We start from the raw sequence: 14,837 nt of genomic DNA on the forward strand, positions 1-14,837 counted from the left end.
ATGGAAAAGGGAGAGAAAGAGGCAGAAGGGATGCGGATCCTGCAACTCAGATACAGTTAAACAACTGCCGGATACCGACACTCCGCCGCCTCAGCTTCGGGTTAACTTAACTTGGCTAAGTGCAGTAGTGCTGGGGCGTTCCCTGGGCGTATGGAGGAGGGAGGAGAAAGAAGAGAGCGGGGCCTTGGCAAATCCAACTGCATTGTCTTGTCTTTGCTCTTTGAAAAGCTCCCTAATGGAGGAATATGGAGGAAACCGAATATAAGAAAGGCGACATGGAATGGAAAACTCACTCAAATAGTTGGCAAAACTTGTTCACGGCTCCAATGAAGTGCAGAGTGGCAAAAGGGGGGTGGGGCGGAGATGGGGAGCGGAGGCGGACACAAAGCAAAACAAATTTCTGAAAACCCCAGACGACAGTTAAGCTCCCTTTCTTGGGTTTTCCACTTCTGCATTTCCGGTTCCTCTGCCGTCTTACATTTCCAGTTTCAGTTTCAGTTTTAGCCACTCGGAGCTCTGGCAAATATTGGACAATGTATTTATGTATCATCAGCACTGCCAGGGAGCATCTTTAAAGACATTCTGGCTGGTATTATCTAGGAGATCATCCTTAAGTTCCTGTCAATATGAACCCTAAATGCTGATCTATTAACTAAGTTTCAAGGAGCATTTTCCAGCAGACTGCAAGCTTGTAAAGTGAATGCAACATCAAATTTCAAATGGGCCCACGCACACACCAACACCAAGCAGGGCAACACACGCACACTCACCTCCTGCTCTACAGTCCATTCTCGCAGTGGACCCCTTTTCCAGCACCGCCTTCGCTGTGCCACATGAAAAATTTAATAAACGCTCCAGCATCGTTGGCACGCCAATAATTTGACACCCCTTGTTGCTTGCCCGCGGCCCTGTGAAAATGGGTCGTCAATTTGAAAAACATTGTCAGTGCAAGGGGGCAGAGGGAGTGGCGGGGGACAACTACTAAGCGTCGTATTAACATCATTGTAACACGCCAGTCGGAGGACATAGTAACGATGCCATACTCTCTTTGTTAGTACTAGCACTTTACTTCCTAAGAGGAACTTACTGGAAACTGCTATCGAGGCTCGAATGCTTGTGGCACTTGGTCACACTACGAAACATGGTCACACTGAACGTGCATGGGACTGTACTTCACAGCAGAGACTCAATCCCTTTGGAAATATGTAAATAACTTACATTTATTAATGTTTTCAGAACCCATAAACCCGCGCATTACCCACTTCCACACCTTCCCTCCTGCCTACCACCTACCTCCTCTTCTTATTGCTTATTTCCCTTTTTATAGCCACTCCCGCATGTTTTTCATCGCTTTCTTTTCGCTCTTTCATTCAACTATTTTTCACTCAATTCCAACGAAAAATTTATAATAAATGCTCGCGCACATGTGATGTCGCGCATTTTAATTGGTCTCTGCCACAGTAACTCTGAAAGGGAGTCCTAGGGGGGGCCATAAAGCCCAGACACACCATGCAACTGTAAGCCCAGTCCACATTACGGGGCAAGTGTGAGTCGAGGGCCTTAGCTCTTGGGTGCGTCTGTCTGTCTTTTCCGTCCCTTCGCTCTGTTCGGGCTCCCCTAACTCCTCTCTCAGTTGGTCGTTGTCTGCGGTTTCTCCTTGTAAAACGGTTGTCATTCTGCAGTTGTTGTTTATGCTAGTTGGTAAGCACTTAGAAGGGGGCCCAGGGGGTCGGGGCTGCCCCTCCATGACCTACGTGACAAGCAAAGAGACTTACAACAAAGCACCCACTGGCGACTAACGACTAGGGGTCTAGATCTACCAGATATATTGCCTTCTCTTATCCCTTCAACCATTAAGGAGCATTTGTTTGTACACCAAATGGATGTCTTTGCAGGACCGTATCGGAGCTCGATATGCGGACTCTTCTCGTAGATATATAGTTATTATAACTTTGGCTGAATGATAGCAATAGATAATATTAGAAAGAAACTAACATCCAGATCTCTTCAGCACTTTGCTCTTTAATCCCAATTAGCTTACCCAAATCAGGGAGACACTTGCAACATTTTGGCTGAACTGAAAGCCAAACCAAACTATAACTCTGCTCCTAAAGTGGAAGTTGGCCCAAACAAACCGTTAACTGTTGGACAAACTCTTAACCAGATACTGGCCATTCGAGACAGACAAAAACAATCCCACCAACTATAAAAAACCCGAATAAAAATAGAAGAAAACAACAACAAAAAGCGAGGGGGGAAAGAAGAAAAACAAACCGGTTTGCCACCCGCTTTGAAAACTTCCAACAAGCAACAACAACATGTTGCTTCTAATGAGACCGCAACAGCAGAACCAACAGCAAGAACCAGCTAACAAAAAGTGTCAAAAAATAAGCAGCTAATTAAGAGGCATGACCGTTGGCCATTTTAGAGACCCCACAATCACAATCACACAATCACAATCACAATCTCAATCAGAAGCAGCAAGCAGAAGCACAAGCAGAAGCAGAAGCAGAACAACTTCGACCTTCGCCTGGACCAGTTTTTCTGTGCCTTTTCTGCTCCAAATGGTTAGGAACAACCTGAAAATCTAGACACATTTCATGGAGCGGGTGTCGTGTCGACTGCAATTGCATGGCCAAAAAGTATAAATGAAAATGGACAGACTTAAGCTGATCGAATGGTTTTATACTCTTCAGTAGTCATATATATAAGATCAGTTTGGAAGAAAGGAATCAAATCTTTAATTTCTGATACTTTTGCTCATCCCGAAATCGTAATTCCCATCGAAAGAGTGTGGGATTAAGATCTGAATGCGACTCAGGTGCTTGGTGTTGGCTCCCTTCCACGCCACACTGACCTACATTCACCTGAGTTCGGTTGGGTTTGGACTTAGTTTAGTTTCCCGTTTACCTGGGTTGTCCAAAGTCCCTGAGAGCGTTTTTCCACCGATCCGAGTGCTTAATTACGAGTGTGTGTGTGTGTGTGTGAGTCGGGGGGAGGTGGTATTACAATATTTATGATTCGCATTCGTTTTAATTAAATTTGCAAGGTTTTCCACAGGGGAGGGAGAGGGAGCGGGGAGCTACACACAGTTGACTTTACGACTTGCATTTAATTAAAGCCAATTACCGTTGAAACTGAAGAATTCGGCGACGCCGCACTTCGGATTAAAGCGGGAATTAGAGCGGGAAAATGAACTTTGTGGCTTACAGAAATGATGAAAAACTGCTTAAAGTATAGGGAAAATACAGAACTATCTGTTGCCCACAAACCTGACTCAATCAGAACTCCACAAAACCCATTGCAGCCTCCAATCACGACCAATTGGAATTGATTTAGCTAATCGTTGGCCGCTCTCTACATCATTCCCCACCCACCCCCTGCAAGTTATTTATATTGAGTGACAACCGCAGGAGGGAGGGGGAGGTACAATGATGTGTCATGAAGTGAAGTTATCTTAATTAAAATGCAGCAGCGACAGACATAAACAATGAGTGTTGTTTATGGGGAATAACTACAAATAAGCAACGAGATATGCAAAATCAGAGAGAGACTTTGACTCGAATTTTCCCTTTTCCCCGCCTTCTTATTTGTTTTTTAGCATTGAAAAGGAAAACAAGATAGAGGAAGCCAGGAGGGAAGGGTAAGAACATGAAAATCCATACAATAAATGCCAATAAAGAGAACATTAAAAAACAACTGTGACAACGGCGAACTCCGAACAACAACAACAACAGGAACAACCGAACACAACAACAAGCAAACAAGAGAAACAGCAATAATAGCAAAAAGGGGAAAAAACAAACTGTGGAAAGAGTCAACGTACTGCAAAAAATCAACAGCTGCTGCAGAGCCCAAACGGCAGTGCAAAGTTCTCATTTTACAAGAAAAAATGTTAATGTAAGCCTCTCTCTCTCTCTGCGCTCGGTTACATGGCGGAGAGAGCCCGCTGTTAACGGCTAACAGAGCTCCACTATTCCACTCAAACTAAGGGACTTACAGGGGGCCCTCTGCACCGTTTCTTCTTACTTTTTTACAGAGGCTTAAAATTAATTTTTAGTTTTAAGTTTCAATTTAGTCGAATAATTAACTTAGTTCAAAGTACATTTATACCTAAAAACAGCCTAATACTTATGGCGCCCAGCACTGTTCAACCTATCGAAGTCCTACTGTAGCTTTTCCGACTCATGATGTCAGCTGGCGAGCAGAAAAGATTGGGTGGTGCCAGCGCCTTTGCCTGGCAACATAAAAAATCTTTCAGCCCAATCAATAGCAAATGTTTACGAATTTCTTTCAGTATTTATATGCGCTCCTCTTTTGGTTTTGTCGCTCCTTTTTGTTTATTTAAAAATAGCATGCAATTGTTTCTAGCATGAGGGGGTGCGACAGGGCTGCCCCACCCACGGCTGCCATAAAAAAGCAAGCTACTCAGTGTGGTGCAATTGACGCCATCGATTAAACAAGAATGCGAATCACTTCGCGCTTGGCGCCTGGGCCCTAAAAAGAAAATGGGGAAAATGTGGGCAGACATGATACAAGTTGGGGTGTGTGGGGTACAGGCCATCTTAATTGCCGGAAAAGTCAATGAAGATGGTCGAACTGTGGCGATGGCAACGACCCTGACCTTGCCCAACTTATTGATCACAGAATTCGATTTAACAAGTCTCAGAATATAGTAGATATATAGATATTAAATCAAATCGATTTCGAAATATATACCTACACACTTTCCAGGGTTATCTCTGAGAAGCACTTGAGCCATAAAAAAGCATTTCGAAACAAGGACAAGCGAGGACTTATGTGACGAGCAACTTCGCTGGAGAGTTCCTTGCCAGCTACCCTTTATAGGGCCACCCACTATCCACTCCGCTTTTCCGCCTACTTCAGCACGGGATATTTAAGTGACGAGGCACCGCAATAAATTTTCGTATTTTCCAATAACCAAAAATGTAAAAGTAGCCAAAGATTCATCTCTCCATTAAAAGATGTTAACAATCTAAATGGAAATTATCAAATTTTTGACTTACATTTCTCTTTCAAACTTGCATTACTTCTTAAAAAATAAAATACCTAAAAAATGGTAACTTAAAAATTGCTTTAAATATTTCTTTTTATATTTAACACAATGATGGCTTTAATTCTTGTTGTGCATTGTCAGGAGTTGGCGAGAAAATCCGAGTGACAACCCACGAATGTGGAGCAATCATAATTCCCGGCTTTTATCATCACGGAATACAAAAGGGAAATGCTCATTAAACGAGAAATGACAAGAGAAGAAGGGGGGAGGACGGAGGCGGGGGCTGGAAAAACAAGGCCGAAGTGCAGAAAATGTCAGCGTTGACAAGAAAATGCACTCGCTACGCCGAAAGGATATACACTTGATACACACAAGGCACACATATGCCAGCACATGAGCCATTAGCATGCGGCCGGAAAATGGGGGAAACGAGTGGAGTGTGCCAGTGGGGTGTTTGGCGTGTTTGCATAGCCAGCATAGCTAGGTGGAAACGGCAGGGAAAAGGCAAGAGGGTGACTTTGTCTCTGCCAAAAGGTTCAAAGTTCAAATGCGCCAAATCGAGAACATCAACGAAAACAAACAAACAGAGTGCTTCTCAGGAAAAATGGCCCAGGCAAATAAGACAAAAGCCAGCATAGGTGGGGCAATGAACTCGCTGGGTTGGGAAATTATTAACAACAGCCATGTTAGTTAAGTATTAAACTGACCTTTGTCGATTTGGGCTCATTACATAAGTGATGAGCTCATGAAACACGCCTCTAAGTAAGTGTTTTCCTTCTCCGCACTTCTATCAAAGTCAGGGCCACAGAATATACAAAAATAAGGAAAGGAAAAGGAAAAACACAGGGAAACTTATACGCCGATGATGAGGCCAATTGGCAGAACGATTGCCTGCATATTTCATTTGGCCAATAATCACAACATTCACCAACACCATAACTAGCGTGCAGCATCCGATAAAGTGCTCTCTCCGTTTCGTTTTCGTTTTCGTTTCCGTTCCCGTTTTTCCTGACCATCTTGCTACTCGCATCTCGAGCAGCTGCTCAACTTCCTTCCGCCGTAAATTCTCATTTACACTACCGTCTTCCGGTATCCGCCCCCGTCTATTCCCCACCTGCCGTGTTATATGGCCAGTCATTTAATCAATTATGCAAAAAACGATGTCGACGTCGACAGCGACGATGTATCGTAAAATGTTTGCCACGGCTACGGGTCTCCTGCTTTCCCCGTAAACGTAAATGTAAACGTAAACGTAAACGTATCTGTATCTGTATCGTATCCTTAGTCGTATTCCTAACCGTAGCTGTATCCGTGTGTGTATATATCCCAGAGAAGCAGCTGGCACGTTTACCTTTTCATGTATAAATAATTAATTAAATGTACAGCAGTTTTTGGAAAACTGGCTTCGCCTCGCCCGCAGCGAGAGCCTAGCGGGTGTTTTTCCAGGAGCTCTCGTAGGGGCGGCGCGGCACGTGTGTCAATCGCAGTTAGACGCTCTAAGGACTCATTGGGGCAGTTAGCGAACCACTTCGAGTAAGGGCCACGCCAATGAATGACTGATTTCGAGGGGCAGAGGCCGGTTACTCAACAACCTGGTGAGTTAAGGAGATTACATTTTTAAATAGTAATACTTTCCGGGAAACGGGAAATGATAAATGATACGAGACTAAATTGTTATAATCTGGGCTCCAGCTCCAGGAATATCCCTTCACCAGACGGTTTATGGTTTTCATAGTTTTCATATCCCAAAACCACCGCAGCTCACTGAAATCCAACTAGGATAAGAATGCTCAGCCCTGCTCCCCAACGATATCTGCGATATATCCCCACTGAGGACTCCCCGAAGCTCCCTGCAAATTGCTCCAAACTCAAGAGTTTCGTGCCGCGGAGCACCTGAGGCACCAGGCGGGATGTACCGTGTACGTATACATGGCTATATATGGATATATGGAGGGACAGAGGGACTGTTGACCAAAATTGGCCAAGTGAGGCAACATCACGTAGCCGCCCCGTTTGCCTGGCGAGCTTGAAAGCCAGTCGCAGTCCCATTTCCAGGCACACAGCGAGAAATCTCAGTCTGTAAGATCTGTAAGAATGTTTAAAGTCAGCTGACTTATTTAAAAACTAAACCCACCCTTTAGTTTATTGCTAAATACCTTGAAGTTGCTTGATAAATTTCCGAATATTTTGGAAAACCAAACACTATTTCGGTTTCTTTCTGTGCAGAGCAAAAAAAGAACAGAGACGGTCTCGGTTTCGCTGGCTAGCTACTTTTGTGGGGGCGGACTGCAGCGGGCGTGGCAAATCTGTGCACACAGTGGCGCAGAAAGAGGGTGATGTCCCCGGCAGAGCCCCAAAATAATCTACGGCAATTGCATATGGCAGGCAATAAACTTGGTCAAGTCTAAAAACAACCACTGAACGACTGCCAACTGCGGTCGTAGGTGGTTTGGTTTAGGTTGTTTTTCTTCTGCTACCCGTTACTCGTTGACTGAGAGGGTATGCTCAACTTGCTAGAGAGCATGTAACAGATTCTAACTTCTGTATCTGCCACATTTCCGCTACCCGAACTGATTTTCAAATTTGTCAACAGAGTAAGGGGAATCTGATGGTCGAGACATGGTGGCTCTATTTGGGAGGTGCAGTGGTTGTGCTTTGCGGTGGGTGAAAAAGTGCTCTTGACATGTTTTTATTAAAGTTTCCTACGTTTCCGGCCACGTCTGGCAGGCAAAGAGTAGGAGAACGAGGAGAATGCCACCACACAACAAAAATAAAATCGTCTCGAGCTGCTTTCCCCGCCGAACTATTCAAATTCTAAGGAAAATTCCTGATACCCTTCTTCTAATCATATATTAGAAACATTCTAGCAGTTCCAAGCTTGTTTGAAAGTTTCGAAACATATTGTAGTCCTCTATATAGGCATTGTTATACTTTCAGTCCGTATAAAGGAACATATTTGGTTAACTAAAGTAATCCCAACCTTATCTTTCGATCTCAGTGGTTGTTGATACTTTCAAGCGTATTCACAGTTTGGTTAACTAGTGTCAATGGTTAGTTTTCCATTTTTTTGTTTGAGTCAAAGTTATGTTTCTGTTGCGTGTGAGCTCAGCTCAGTTCATGGAATTGCCATTTGAGGTTGGCATTCAGCAGGGGCTCCGCTTAAAATGCACTTCATTCGGCTCGAGCCCGAGTTTTCCATGCAAGTACATGCTGTTTTCTGTCGAATTTGTCCGCTCCTCTGAGAGTGCAAAATTTGACCCATATCGTGAGAAAAATGCCAAGATTCGCACACTTCTTTTCACAACAGCCAGCAGGCGAAGAACAATGGAAAACAAAACCAATTATTCGTTGCAAATTTCCAATTTTGAATTTGGCCTTTTCCTGGCGAAAGCTTCGAACTGGGACCGAGGAACGGGAAAATGCAGGAGCAGAAGAAAGTGTTGAAGTGCCGTTCCAGGGAGCCGGGAACAAAGCGAGCGACTTGAACAAAACCGAAATGAAAACTTGGTGACAAAAACAGCAGCACACAATGGGGAGGAAGTGGGCTAATGTTGGGACATTGTAGGTGAAAACGGCAGGAAAACCGACACGGTCACGTATCCACGTGTTGGCAGGACCAATGGAGCAGTGCAGGGGAAGGGGGCTGAATGACGGAAAAACCCCATAGAGGCGCCAACGGTAAATGCACTTTGAATGGCGAAGTTTACTTGTCACTGGGGACAAGGAAAATGCAAGCCAAGGAGTTCAGGCTTTCGAATGGAAAAAGGAAAACGAGCGAATGTCCAAATAGAGGCAAGGACACTCGTGCAGGGTATTATTAAAAGCTATACTTTGTAGTTTATATAGAATGCTGGGATTGAGATCCAAAATGAAATTTACAATGGGGTTAGTCAGAGTTAATTACTATATAAACTATCTATAGACACCAATTACTAAACTTGATCATTGAATTGAAAATCCGGTTGAGAAATCGTTTAACCTAGCCCAAGTAGTAATCATTGAATCATCAGATCAACTCTAACAGAAATGCGAATCAAATTGATCTGGAATTTCGGGAGCTTCGCGAGGTATTCCAAACGAACATATTACTCAGTCTGGAGTCCTAACCCAACGATGGTTCTGGAGGCCGGGAATGTAGCACCAAATTAACATAAATTCCGTGGGGGAAAAGCAAAAGGTAAAAAATTTGCTACTTACACAAGTCTTGGGGTAGCAGGGGTGGCGAGGGAGGCAACTAGAAGTCGAAGATTGTTGCAAAAAGTTCAACGACAGCAGACAGACGCAAAAGGAAAGCGACAACAAATAAAACAAGAAGGACAGCGAGGTGGTGGGTGGTGGGTGGTAGAGGAGCGCGATAGGGGCGGGAACGGTGCCAAGGGTGCGGATTGTTCCGTCTTGCAAAACAGACCGTTGTTTCCTATGTCTACAGTGTCGCTTTCCCAACTATTCCCACAAGAAAAATCAATGGAATTGTTTGGTATATTGCGCCACCCACACCGCCCACTATGTCAACCCCCCTGCAACATCACCCACACAGTTGCGGTCAAAGTAATAGCACTTGTTAAGCACCGAGCCCATAAGACATTTTCCCCACTAATCGAACTTAAGAGAATAACTAAGTAGCTGCATTTCGCATAATATCGATTTTAAAACTAGTTTAAGTTAGGTTTAGAAAAAGTTTAAGATGTTCAGATCTGTTTTCCAGATGGTAATCTTTTGGGATCCAAAATCCTTTTAATTTCCCCCCTGCTGTACTACTTTTTCATGGGCTTAATTTGTATTCTCGCTAATGCACGTTCGCTTTTCCCTTTCTTTTTTGTTTTCCTCTGGTTTTTCGCAATGTTTTGCCAAATGAGGCGACGACAAATCAAGTGATTTTTTATCTCTATTTGCTTGCCACTGTTGACATACTTATTGAATGCACTGTGTGTGCGAGAGGGACGGGTGGAGGCTGCGATCAAGGATCTGGTGGGACACCAAACAAACAAAAACAAACAGTTACGCTCACCTGTCCCTCTCTAACAGCTGCTGGCCGTTGTTGCTGGTTTTCTCTCCTTCTTTAACAGCTTCATCATCATCGTCGTCTCGCTTTTCAATTTTTTTCGCGAATGTGAATTTTCCGCATGGGAATGTTCCTCTGCCGCTGCCACTGCCTCTGCCTCTGCCTCTGCTTCTGACTCTGACTCTGCCTCGGCCGCTGTCGACGTCGACTGCACACGTGACTGCGCAAACTCTTCTTCTTCCTCTTTTTGCTTCGCTTCTTTTCTTGCCGTTCCTTAGTTGTTGCTTTTGTTTTTGTCGTTCGCTGGCTCGCTTTAAGTTCTTGCGCTGCCTAACGGTAGATGCCTTTTGGCTTTTGTTTTGTTAGTTTTCGCTTTTGCCTATTTTATCGCCTGCCGCATTGTATTAATTTTGCATTTTTGGCCAAAAAAACAAAAGGCAAAAAGCGAAAAAGAAACTTCAACAGCTGTTTCCACAATTTTATTGTTGTTTCTGCATTAGCTCGTTCGCGCACTTGTTGTTGTTGTTGGGATAGGCCTGCCTTTGGCTTTGCTCTTTTCCACGCTACAACATCTAAAAAACACACACACAATGCAACAACAACAATTATTAGTTTAATTAGCGCGAATTTCAGAAAAAAAAAAACTAAGAAACGCGGAATAAAAACGAACTTGTCGGCGGCGATGGAAAAAAAACACTGTTACAAAAATGTTAAAGTGAGCAAACAACGCGCAAACATCTCTCTCGACGAGTAGCTCTGCTGCGTTAACATGAGTGATTTTGTGCGGCTGTTAACAGTGCGCAAGAACTGGAGTGAAACCTACGAACCACTGCGAGGCTTAACAGAAAGAGAGAGCTAGGACTACCAGCTGCTAACTCAACAGTTGTCTGTTACTGCCAACGTTTAACCGTTGCAATTTAAATCCCCTATTGGGGATATTTTACAAAATTTAAGTTTTAAAATATATTTACTATTATCAGACAGATTCTGTATATTACGTACTAATCCATTAATACCCAAGATAACATATAACAGAAGCAGTCTAGTCTAATGCATGCTAATGTGCATAATATTCGATGGGAAATTTGGGGATAATCCAAATTACTATCAAATTCCACATCATGAACTAGTTTTCTGTTTAAAAATGATACAGAAATAGCAAATGCCAGGATCGCATCGAATCAATTTTCTCGTTGTTGGAAAAACAGCATGATACGAGAGTGAGGCTGGTAGGCTTTTCAGGGAATAGGGTGGGCGTGGCACCCTCAACTCAGACCACTCCCCTAAAACACTTCCGCCCGGAGCAATTAACGGGATTCCAATGTGTCTGGCCGTCTACAGAGTGCAGACTGTGACGGGAAATTTCAAAAATTTCAATTCACAAAAATTCACAGGAATGCGCCTGGCCAGGCCGGCACATGTGTATTCGTGTTTGTGCCCTTCTGGCCGAGAGTTTGGTGTCCAGTTGGTCCTGTCCACTCACCTTTACTCGCTTTCCCCACTTTCCCGCCCATTTTCCAGTCTGTGTGTCCGACAGCAGGTGCAAGTGCTGCTGCAATCAAGGAGTCATCGAGCTAAGCCGAGGAGACCAGTTAAAGGACTCTCAGCAGCGGAAACGGGAAATGGGAAATGGTTGCAGGTGGCAGGCATCATGCGGAAATCGAAAAGCTAGCAACACGACACTAAAATGTTGAATAGATTGCCACGTGGCAACACTGATTGCAAACTTAACTAGCCAACACTGCCCCTAAACTCGGCTTTTAAGCCGTTTACCAACACACAAAGGAGCAATACGTACAGGGAAAACCGATCAGCAGTCTCGATACCCTAGGATTCTGCTCTGATTGATCTTAGGAACAAGTTAATATAAGTGAAATTAATTAAGGGGTATCTTAGACAGCATACCGCACTAAACTGAAGCTCCACAGAAACGAGCCACTTCTGACTCTTGGCGTCCCTGGGATGGGATGCACAAAATGCAGTTGCAGTTAATGGCCATCAAGTGGACCATGGCAAGAGTGATTACACGTGCTCATAAACAACAAGCCAACCTCCTGGGCCGTTAAAGTGGGAAAAACAGGCTAGGACAAAATATGGCATCAGGACGTCACAGGCAACCCGCTCGAGATGGACTTTTCCCATCATCATCTTCATCATGATCAGCTGTGATTGGGTGTTTTCCCGGGAACCTAATTCATGGCCTGGACTTAAGTTTTAATTTCCTCCAAAAGCTTCAGCTTGGCACTGAAGTTTGCTATCTAGTTTATAAATTAAAGAGTGGATAAGAGAGATACTTTCGCAAATCCTTCAAGGAATATAAAAACTATACTTTTTGATTAACATTTCAATCTAAAGCCTGAACTTAGAGCTGTTTCTTGCAGTGTACAGCCTGACTGCTTGAGACAGTACTAGGTTGCACTTTTATCCCCCACTATAAAGACGAAGCAGAAAAGGCGAAGAAAATGCTGAGGACTGAGGACTCAGGACACGACAGCGACAAAGTCAATAAATTCTGTGGCACTGGATTGGCCCCCAAAGCAGCTGAACGAGGGAGCTGGGATCCTGGCCAAAGAACTGGGGCTGAGCTGCACTTACTTAGCCGGGATGCCAGAATGCCAGAATGTGAGAGTGCTGCTGCACCTGGTAGAGCTCCTGGAGCACTCCTTTCCTCAGTACCCTGTCCCAGGTGTCTATTTTAGCTGCTTTTAACTTGCGCATGGCCTTGGCATGTCTTGCCAGCTTTTTGGGATAATAAAAGGAGCGGCAGGAGATGGAACGGCGCAAAAGGACACGGGATAGGTTCAGGTTGTACACTGATTTCGGCAATTAGATTTTGGCATTAGCCACTTCCTGGCGACCATTAAATCCACGAGAGTTACGACCTTGCCACCGTCGTCGTCGTCAGCATTATGGGCCAACTCAGCGGAATCTAGGGGCACTCCACATGCCAAGGACCAGGCCAGGAGCAGAAGCAGGAGCAGGAGCAGGAATAAATGTGATCACGCAAAGCGTATAAACAGGAGCAGATGGGCCAGATGGGCAACGCAACTATAAAGCATACGGGACGTGCAAAGTGATAATCATGCGAAAACAACAGGGGGAAGCCAGGATGTCGTGGCCAAAACGAAGTCAGTGATACGCTAAGGTGCTGTTCATCAATTTCGAAATTATAAAATTATAAATTATAAAGCTTAAGATGGTTGAATATTCCCAGACTAACTACTATATATTATAATATTAGCTTAGCTTAATATTTGCCTCTTCAGCTTGCCTTCATACCCGCCGTGTCTACCCTAACCCAGCGTATGACAGATTGCCCCAACACATGGGAAATGTCACCACCTCCTATAAGGCACCCCCACACAAACACATCCCATCTGCCCACCTGCCCATACCCATTCACATCCGTATCCCGAAACGGTGTCTCCTGCCGTGTAACCAATGCGCCGTACGTGTGCCCAGCACTCATTACAAATGGAACTCGAAAGCGAGTGTGCCCAGGTGTTGAGAGGAAGGGGGCTGCTGCTCCCCTGGCAGCTGGAATTAATCAGAGTTTAAATCAAACGTTAAATAAAAGCCGCGATTTCCATCGACTTTCTGCCTGCCCCTGCGAAAATGTGTCAACTATTTGGGCATTTTCTTTGCTGCTCTACTCGTTTCCATTCTGAAGCCTAAATGATTGAGACTTTCCGTAGGAAAGCATAGATTTTGATTGAAGGAAATTATAAATGAAATCAAATCAAAGATATTTCATTAGTACTTCCTAGCATCTCAATGGTCCTCAAGGAGCTAAGTTCTAGTTTTATTAGCTTAAGTGCTCAGTGGCAGGATGAAAGGACCGCCACCCACTTTGCAAGCACTTCGCCCCGCCCACTGCGCCCTGGGAAAATGTGATTTAATGGCGGCGCGTGCGTGGGTGCGTGTCATGTAGACATGGTAATTTTTCAGACAATTACACACACACATGATGCATAGCCCACCTGCAGGTGAAATATTATTCAAAAATCCGTAACGCCCCCGAAAATGGGCGACCCTGACTCCTTGGCAGCCGTAGGAAGGAAATTTATTAGATCTCGCAGCACTTAAGAAAAGCGGGAAAATCCTTTGGCGCCGCACTTTCCTTTGAACTACATTAAGAAAATCACTCGAAACTGGGAAGCTGGTAAACTGGGAAAGTGGAGAAAACTGGCACTGAAAATCAACTGCAGCTGCTGGTCGAAGTGAATTGAATTTATGAACCCCGGCCGGCCTTCTCTCCGCCCCCGCCTTCACGCACCTTCACATGTGAGTGGGCGCTTGTAAAGGGGGCGTGTCATTAGCTGGAAAACGGAAAATGGAAAATGTTTTATTGCCTCGTGTTTCGGGCTGTGAGTTATGTGCGGGACGCTAACACGGGATTTACATTATGCTCATGAGGAACTTACTCCCTTTTCCAGTAAGGAAAACCCATTCAGAAAAGGAGAAAAGCTCTTGGGCCGAACTGTACTCCAGTCACCGGGAACTAAGGCTGATGGATCGAGTTTCGGTGATGGGTAATCCATTACCAGGTCGCCGGTCGCCTTACCCTTTACGGCTTTACTCCTTACAAAAAGCCAACATAACTTAAAGGCATTTAATCCCCCGAATTGGGCAATGAAATTATATTTAGTCATCCCAACTAACTAGAAACCTCAACCAGTAACTGTTCTAAGCGTTTTCAAACTCATCCTCCTTGAAATTCGCCCACAGCTGCTGTGAGTTTTCCTTATTTATCAGCTGGAAAATGAAATTCCCCAAACCCTCACCCATCCCCCATCCCCATTGTCTTCAAGGAGCAGC

General features: G+C 44.5%; 1 protein-coding gene across 6 annotated transcripts in view; it reads right to left on the reverse strand.

The window, feature by feature from the left end:
* The window catches only part of LOC108105471 (uncharacterized protein CG43867), a 96,004-nt gene extending 85,302 nt beyond the window's left edge, over positions 1 to 10,702 (reverse strand). For all 6 annotated transcript variants that reach the window (XM_017212078.2, XM_017212079.2, XM_017212077.2 and 3 more), the window contains exon 1: positions 10,026 to 10,702. The gene's annotated coding sequence lies outside the window, so the exon portion shown is untranslated. The remainder of the gene's footprint in view (positions 1 to 10,025) is intronic.
* Positions 10,703 to 14,837: the final 4,135 nt, after the last annotated feature.

The sequence above is a fragment of the Drosophila eugracilis genome, unplaced genomic scaffold (assembly GCF_018153835.1).
Source record: "Drosophila eugracilis isolate 14026-0451.02 unplaced genomic scaffold, ASM1815383v1 contig_2167, whole genome shotgun sequence".
NCBI classification, from domain to species: Eukaryota; Metazoa; Arthropoda; class Insecta; order Diptera; family Drosophilidae; genus Drosophila; species Drosophila eugracilis.